The sequence below is a fragment of the Helianthus annuus genome, chromosome 16, assembly GCF_002127325.2.
Source record: "Helianthus annuus cultivar XRQ/B chromosome 16, HanXRQr2.0-SUNRISE, whole genome shotgun sequence".
Lineage (NCBI taxonomy): Eukaryota > Viridiplantae > Streptophyta > Magnoliopsida > Asterales > Asteraceae > Helianthus > Helianthus annuus.
The window spans coordinates 9,898,684-9,907,328 of record NC_035448.2 but is presented as its reverse complement, the minus strand read 5'-3'; the positions used below and the strand labels follow the sequence as shown (position 1 = coordinate 9,907,328).

The 8,645-nt window shown below is 36.3% G+C and overlaps 1 long non-coding RNA gene across 1 annotated transcript; it reads left to right on the top strand.

The window, feature by feature from the left end:
- The first annotated feature begins 5,744 nt into the window (after positions 1 to 5,744).
- Positions 5,745 to 6,706, top strand: LOC110915859. Its single transcript, XR_004884718.1, has 2 exons — positions 5,745 to 6,354; positions 6,471 to 6,706. It is a non-coding gene; the product is annotated as an uncharacterized LOC110915859 (long non-coding RNA).
- The last annotated feature ends 1,939 nt before the right edge of the window (positions 6,707 to 8,645 follow it).

The window sequence follows — 8,645 nt, the reverse complement described above, 5'->3', positions numbered from 1 at the left end:
AATGTTTTAAACTAAGAAAAGTAAAAACTAACTAAATGCTGAAAAATAAAATAAAATAAAAACAGATAGACAAGATGAATCACTTGGATCCGACACGTGTGTTAGTATAACCTTTGATTATTTTCGCACTTTTGCACTTGTTTAAGAGATTATCTTAGTTATTGTAGTAGGCCCCTCTTTTGAAGGCGACGTTACCCTCAACCCAGTAGTTTGAGTCAGCAAGGATACAATCCTAAAGGGTCGGATTATTGAAAGATAATGAATTAAGTTATTAATGCAAATTGTGGTAGGCCCCGCTTTCGGCGGTGACGTTACCCTCGGCTAAGTAGTCTGAGTCAGCAGGGATACAGTCCTAAATAGCCGGATTATAGTATTAATAGTAGTTAACTTATGAGGGGGTCAAAGAGTTTGGATCCCCGCCATCCAATACCTATGGGCATTGAAGGAGATCCTACTAAAATTGACCCAGGTCCCAAGCAGGACCTCTAAACGCTGAACAAGGGCAAGACCCTTACCAAACCGTTCCCTTAACCCCCGACCAGGTAGCCAACATACCTCCATATAGACCGTGGAGATATGAATGGTGAAAATCTTTTATTTTATATAGACAGTAAAATAACGCCAAGACACCACGGACAAACGATAAGGAAAGATCACCTTCAACATAAGTAACTAGTTATTAAAGTCATTAATACAAAACCAAATAAAAAGTGCAAAAGATTAAAAATAAAAAGTATTATACTAAACACTTGTCTTCACCAAGTGATGTAAGAGACTTAGGCAAACATGGCCTTGATTGTCAAGAACTCTTACGATCAATCTTGGATCCCGAGACGACTCACACACTCTACGATGGACAATGGATGATGGTGGTGGATGATGGTGTTATGGTGGTGGTGGGTGGTGGATGAAGTGTGAGAGAGGTGGTGTGCCAAGGGATGAGATGGAATGAAACCAAGCACCCCTATTTATAGGCTGAACAGAAGGCTGGGCACGGCCCCGTGTCCGCTGGACACGCCCCCGTGCCCGTCTGACACTCTCTCTCTTCATTAATTGTAATTCGCAATTACAATTAATGCGCCTGCTGTACTTTCACCACGCCCCCGTGCCCGCTGGACACGGCCCCGTGGTGGGCAATGGAAGCTTCTACTAGTTTGTCTTTTCTGCTGCTTCTTGGGCACAGCCCCGTGTTCGCTGGACACGGGGCGTGTTCAGTCTTCTGTTTTCTCTTCTTTGCCTTGGGGGGTGCCGTTGAGGGTCCGGGCAGTCTACTTTCATTCCTTTTCTTGTATTTATGCTAGAATTAGTTGTCTTTTTGCTTCTTTTGTGATTTTGAGCTCATTTCATCCTGAAAATACAAAAGAAAGACAAAAACACTCTTTTTCCAACATTAGTACTTAAAAAGGGTTAGTTTTATGCCTTAATTGATGTGATTTATATGTTGCATTTTACACACATCAATCGTGTCCTTACACGGTATAACATGCAACAGTGCAAACCCTCCATCGCTCCAGTAGTTAAAGGAGATGTTTTCGGTTCATTCCAGTGTCCGACAACAGAGGTTGATAAGGAGCAAATGAGCCAGATACCTTACGCGTCAGTAGTCGGAAGCTTGATGTATGCTCAAGTCTGTACTCGCCCAGATATCACTTATATTGTTGGAATGCTAGGCCGTTATCAGACTAATCCTGGCCTAGATCACTGGAAAACAGCTAAGAAGGTACTTCGATATCTGCAAGGGACGAAAGACTATAAACTGACTTATAGAAGAAGTGATCATTTAGAAGTGGTGGGCTATTCTGATTCTGACTTTGCCAAATGCAAAGATGACAAGAAATCCACTTCGGGCTATATCTTTATGTTAGCAGGCGGCCCAATCTCATGGAAGACTCATAAACAACAGTTGACCACAACTTCCACAATGATGGCAGAGTACATTGCTGTTTATAACGCAACCTGTCATGGAATGTTGCTTAGAAATCTGATCACTGGACTCAGAATTGTTAATTCCATTTCTAGACCATTGAAGCTTTACTGTGATAACACTACTACAAAAAGAGGCATTTGCTATGAAATTTTGCTACGGGAAAAATCGGTCGTAATTTTTGCTACGAGTTAGCTACGCACTAGCTACGGACGCATTTCGCTACAATTTTGCTACGGAATTCCGTCGCAAATGAAATCCGTAGCAAAATCTGCATCAAATTCATAGCAAAATTGAGGAAATAAATATAAAAAATATAACGTAGCAGAATCGATAGCAAAATCCGTAGCAAAACCATGAAATAAGTATTTGGAAATTAACTAAAAAAGTAATATAAAATCCGTAGCATAATTGTGAAAATAACTATAATAAAAAAAACTTAGTTATATTGGTAGCAAATTCCATAGCTAAATCATGAAAATAAAAATTTAAAAATTAACTAAAAGAAGTTAAAAAACCGGTAGTAAAGTTCGTAGCAAAATTGGTAGTAAAGTTCGTAGCAAAATTGGTAGCGAAATATAAAAAAAAAATACTTAAAAACTAACATAGCATATGTTGTAACATCCATAGCAAAATTCGTTGCAAGACAACAAACAAAACTATTCAAAAAATAATTTACTAATATGGATAGCAACATTGGTAGCAAAATACGTTGCGAAAACAAGAAAAAAAATATTTCAAAACTAATTAATAATATTGGTAGCAAAACTAACCAAATAAATAATACATTCAAACCCAAAAGAAAATCCATAGAATAAAATGACAAAAGATATCAAATAATTGTCGATCATTGTAAATCAAAATAAGTATAGGCTTTAATGTAAAAGATGGGTGCGTATTACCCATTATGATTTGTCATCGTACTTTGTGGAATAATATGACACATTAGATAAAACATGGTCAATGGCAAACAAACTGATTAATCGCAGTTTTTCGTGGTCAAAACATCATGACTCATCAATGTGCATTATGATGCTTATGACGTACTATGGCGCATCATAAGAAACTTGTTCAATATATATATATATATATATATATATATACACACAAAGACACACACACACCAAACTGGTTGGTCATACAAAACATTGAAAATATAGGTAATTATTACCTATGTAACACTCGTATTGACCAACCCTAACGACGACACGTATCCTTGTGCTTTCCACATGATAACTGGATTGAAGCTGGGGCTTAAAGTTGTCAGTTGATCAAAGATGAAAAGTTGAAGGACTGATATGGTCATTCTGAAGTTTTTTCTATCGCGAACCGTAAATCAATGCATGGTTTTCTTTTAAGTTCGTAAATATTATGTAATGGGCGGAAATTGTTAACAGTCTTCATGGATCATAACAAAGAACTTGTAGACCTCTTACGGTCTGTAAGAGGCTACTGCTGGCTTTGCAATACGGTGGTCGCCACCACCGTCGCTACCACCACCACTGGCACCTCTCTACTGTCTTTGCCACCCTTATTCGACCTACAGGCACGTGTCTAGTCACCTAGTCGAATCCCTGGCTATAAATAGTGCCTTAATTTCACTCGTTTCCTTACCATATTCAACCCTCGTTCAATACTAAGCTCATTCTTGGTGATCTTTGCAATTTAGCTATATTCATTGTGTTGGAATCATATGTTCCTGACATCTGGCAAATCATTTGACCCTCCCTCGGTAGGTTATTCTATTTTGATTCGTGCTACATTGCGGTGGTGGTTGGCGGCGGTTGGTAGCGGCAGTAGTTGGTAGCGGTGGTCGGTAGTGGTGGTCGGGGGTGGTTGAGGTCGCAAGTGGTAGTGGTGGGTGGTTGGTGGTGGCGCCAGTGTTCGGTGGCGGAGGGTGATGAAGGCGATGGGAGGCGGTGGCTGGTGGAGGCGATGCATGGTGGCGGTTGTCGGGGGCGGGTGCTGACGGTGGTCAGTGTTGGCGTCGGTGGCTGGTGGCGGAGGATGACGGCGGGGATGGTCGGGCGGCGACACGGGGTGGCGGTGGTGGGTGTTGGCAACGACAGTGGGTGGTGGGCGGGATGTTGATGAAGAAGGGTAAGAGGGAATGGAATGGGAAAAAAAAACAGGTGTGGTGGATGGAAGTAATTTGAGGGAATGGAATGCCTTATGTAGTGGGTTATTCCATTACCTTAACCAACCAAACACATGTTTTTTCATTCCCACGTATAGTCCGTTCCGTTCCATTCCATTTGTCATTCATGTATATCAAATACTACCTAGGCATTATCTTTTATGAGATCAAAAACGATTTTCACAACACTTTCATTTGTAATTCAAAGACTAGGAACTCACTTAACAAATTTGATCACTAAATTGCTTAGTTAATTTTTAATCAAAACAATTATTACATCGTAATTCATTAACATGACTAGTTACCTTCAAGATATCATATGAGCCAATTAAATATCAACCAATTAAGGTATAGCATGACGTATTAAAGGCGATAATGTCCTGTTTAGAATTACCGTTATGGTTAAAACTCAATATAGAATTTTAAGACGTGTATGACCCAATAAAACTCAAAATAATCTACAAATGAGTAATTACATATAAAAAAAAAATACTTTTTTAATATAGCTAAATAAATTTTGTATATTAAATAATATATATATATATATTTGTTACTAAGTATTTATTGTTTATAAGAACTAAGTGCAAACGAGCCAAGCTACTCGCGAGCTACTCGAGCTCGACTCAAAAAAATCTCCAACTTGCCGAGCTTAAACGAGCATGATCCCAAGCCTAATAACGAACTCCTTTAGTATACGAGCATGAGCCCAAGCTTTGCTTATCAAACTCAAGCCAGCTCGTGAGCCTACTGTTTATACATTTTTTAATTAGTATATTGAATACATATTTAAATAATAATAATTACTATTTATTAAATTATATAAAAAATAACTAAATTATATATAAAATAAAGAGTAAAGTCCTTTTTTAAGTCCTTGTGTTTTGTGCATTTTAACTATTTGAATCCAAAAACTAAACATGTCTTGATTTGAGTCCATGTGGTTTGTATTTTTAACCCTTTGAATCCAAAACGCAAACCTCATCCAAATCATGGACTAAAAGGGCTGGATTCAAAGGGTTAAAAATACAAACCACAGGGACCCAAATCAAGACAAGTTTGGTTTTTCGATTCAAATAGTTAAAATGCACAAACCACAGGGACTCAAAAAGGATTTTACTCTAAAATAAAATTATAATTAATAAAAATTAATTAATAAATAATAAATGGGCAGAGCACGAGCCCAGCTCGAGCTTTAGAAACAAAGCTTGAAATGAGCCGAGCTTGATCCCGAGCTTTTATAAGTTAAATGAGTTTGAGCTTAAGCCTAGTCGAGTTTGGGCTCGGCTCGTTTGCACCCGATTAACATTTCCATACAATTTCTTCTTGTTATTTATATAATTTTTATAAAATTTAGAGTTAAATGTCATTTTAGTCCATGTGGTTTGGGTCATTTTGACAGTTTAGTCCAAAGGTTTCATTTTTCACATGTGAGTTCAAAAAGGTTTCACCGTTGCCATTTTAGTCCACTAGGTTAACTTCATCTATTTTTTCAGTTAACGAGAAGACCAATTTAGTCATATTATATGGACGAATTGTCCTTCTCGACAACAGAAAAAATGGATGAAGTTAAACCAGTGGACTAAAATGGCAACGGTGAAACCTTTTTGGACACACAGGTGAAAAATGAAACCTTTAGACTAAACTGTGAAAATGACCCAAACCATAAGTACTAAAATCGCATTTAACTCAAAAATTCATTTACATAATTCATTTAAGGTAAAAAATTAAAATTCCCGCCCCCATAAACTCCCTCCGTCTTTTCCCGCCTAATGAAAATTCCCACCCCATAAACTACCTCAATCGCTTGGCTCCATTTAAAAATTTCATCCCCAAAAATGATTCCCCATTCAAACTGCACTACTACTCCACGGTACGTGTTCCTTTCAATTTATTTAATCTCTTTTTATATTTAATATTCAGTATCATTAATATGAGTTCATTTAAAGCCCAAATTGACTCTGTGTCACTTTGGTTCAAATTCCATTTAAATATGTTTTTTTTATCTCTCGTGTATTTGCTCTCATGGATTTGTACAAGATGATTTTAAGATTAAGATGGTTATGATAGCTTTCCAGACTCATTGCTATTCAGTTATATTTGTCCAATATGTTATTTTTCTGGGTTAATGTGTGAAGCATTTACATCTCATAGTTTATTTGTTCCAAGTTTATCAGGTGCGGTTAGAGAATCAGTCAATGCTCAAACCTCAAAACACACACATCGATCATTTGAGAACACACTAAACGTGGGAAACATCTGCCAAAAATGATCATAAATCTTGCTTGGAAACAGGGTATACTTTCACATTTCTTCATTCTCTGCTTTATGTTATTGCTAATTAATTTTTATGAGGCAAACGTTAATGGTAATGAAGGGTGGACTTCTAATTTGTTTGAATCATTTGATTAGAAAAGATGGCAATGAAGGATGTTCTATTTGCGATGAAGATAAAGAGAAAACTGTGTTGTTTGTACACATATTGTATTTTGTGTTGCTTGCATACGAAGTGACGTTCTAGATGGGATGGAGTAGTGACGGTTTCTTCATTCGGGATGTAGAAAGTGAGGAAACTATAGTAATTTGTATTTGGATATTTTGTATAATTTTGTAATATTTTATGGCATTATATTTCATAATTTTTCTTATCTTATTTGTAGAACATGTGGTTTTTATTTGTCATTGTAAACCTTTATGTGATTTTTTGGATATATTTCTATGTATAATTGCAAATAACGGGTATATGAAAAATTTATTAGTAGCAGAATCCATAGCAAATTTAATTGTGTTTGCATCTAAATTTTGTAGCAAGTTTTATGTGATCCAATATGTAGCAAAAACCATAGCTAAAAAGTAGTTGAAAAAAACGTAGCTAAAATTTCGTAGCTTGAAATCTGAAATAAAAGGCGTAGCTAAAAGTTCATACCAAATTTCGTAGCAAACATTCCCGTAGCAAAATTTATAGCTAAAATAGCGATGCCTATTTTTGTAGCTAAAATCGTAGCAAAGTATGATTCGGTAGCTAAAAGTCGTAGCAAACATTTCCGTAGCAAAATTCATAGCTAAAATAGCGACGCCTATTTTTGTAGCTAATACCGTAGCAAAATATGTTTCCGTAGCTAAAAGTCGTAGCAAATAAATTCGCGACGAGACTTGTAGCTACGAACCAAATTTGTAGCAAATTCGTAGCAAACTGGGTGTTTGCTACAGATTTGCTACAAATTCGGCCATAGCGGAAACCTATTTTTGTAGTAGTGTAATTCAGCTGCCGTTAGTTTCTCGAACAGTAACAGTTCGGCTGGAGCTGGTTTATATCTCGATACAAAATATTTGTTCGTACGTGAACGAGTTGAGGAAAATAATCTTTGTATCGAATATATTAGTACTAAAGATATGCTTGCGGATCCGATGACTAAAGGTCTCCCTCCTAAGGTTTACGAAGAACATGTTCGGAATATGAGATTTAGTAAAGACCTTATTTGAGCATATTGTACTAGCTTATGTTTTATGATTAATGAAATTTCCTCAGTTTGATTTTGTATGTCTCTTAGAATATGTTCAACCGGTATAATGACATATAGACAAATAAAGTTACAAATCAAACAAAGGGCTTATGCGTATTTTGATCATGACGATTAGGTTTTAAATTAAGGCTATAGTATGATTAATGGGGGTCCTGAGTCGCATAATGATTCAACGGTTGTATTTCTCTGCTATAGTACTTGTTTAAGGCTAAAATGAGTGTTAACTCCTGATCAGGCTTATCAAATACTCATGGTAAATGATTACTCGGCTAAGTGGGAGAATGTAAGATTAAATATATTATGTTTAATATTTAATCATATAGCCATTATAATCATTTACATAATATAGATCAAAATATATAATAACCTATTATTTAATTAGTTGGTAATTGTTGATGGACCATATTACTCTTATTAACTAATTAGGGTTTCCTCCTGAGTGCTTATATAAGGAAAATTATGTAGAGGTCATTAGGTTACACACTCAATCAGAAAACCTAATCATAACATCATCATCATCGACCTCCTCTCTCCCATAACCGATTCCCTTGTCGGTTTTCTTAGTCACCATCATTAGTCAGCACCCTAAGAAGGAACCAGATCACACTGACAATTATGTCGAACACGATGGGATCATCTCTGACTGGATTCTCCACTGCATTGTCTGCTATAACAAGTATGTTTATATGTTTTCCATTATAATTAAACAGAACTGAAACAACACTTAACTTTTATCCATCAAACCACATAGGTATGAGTACCTTTATTATTAAACGCGACTCAAGTTAACCGGGCTCAATAAGAAATTACAGGTATTCTAGAATTAATCCAAGTCATGCATGTTCAAGAATATACAATAAAATGTTGATAGTTCATGTCAACCGAAAAGAGGTGCACGTATGGACAGTTATATATATAATAGTTGTAATAATGAGTATATGACTTAGTTATTCGATGGCAAGTAACATGTTGAATTCTCACCCCATCCTCCACCTATCACATCCATAATGAAAATTACAACTGAATATCTGACATATATAAACCGTCGGTGAAAATTACAACT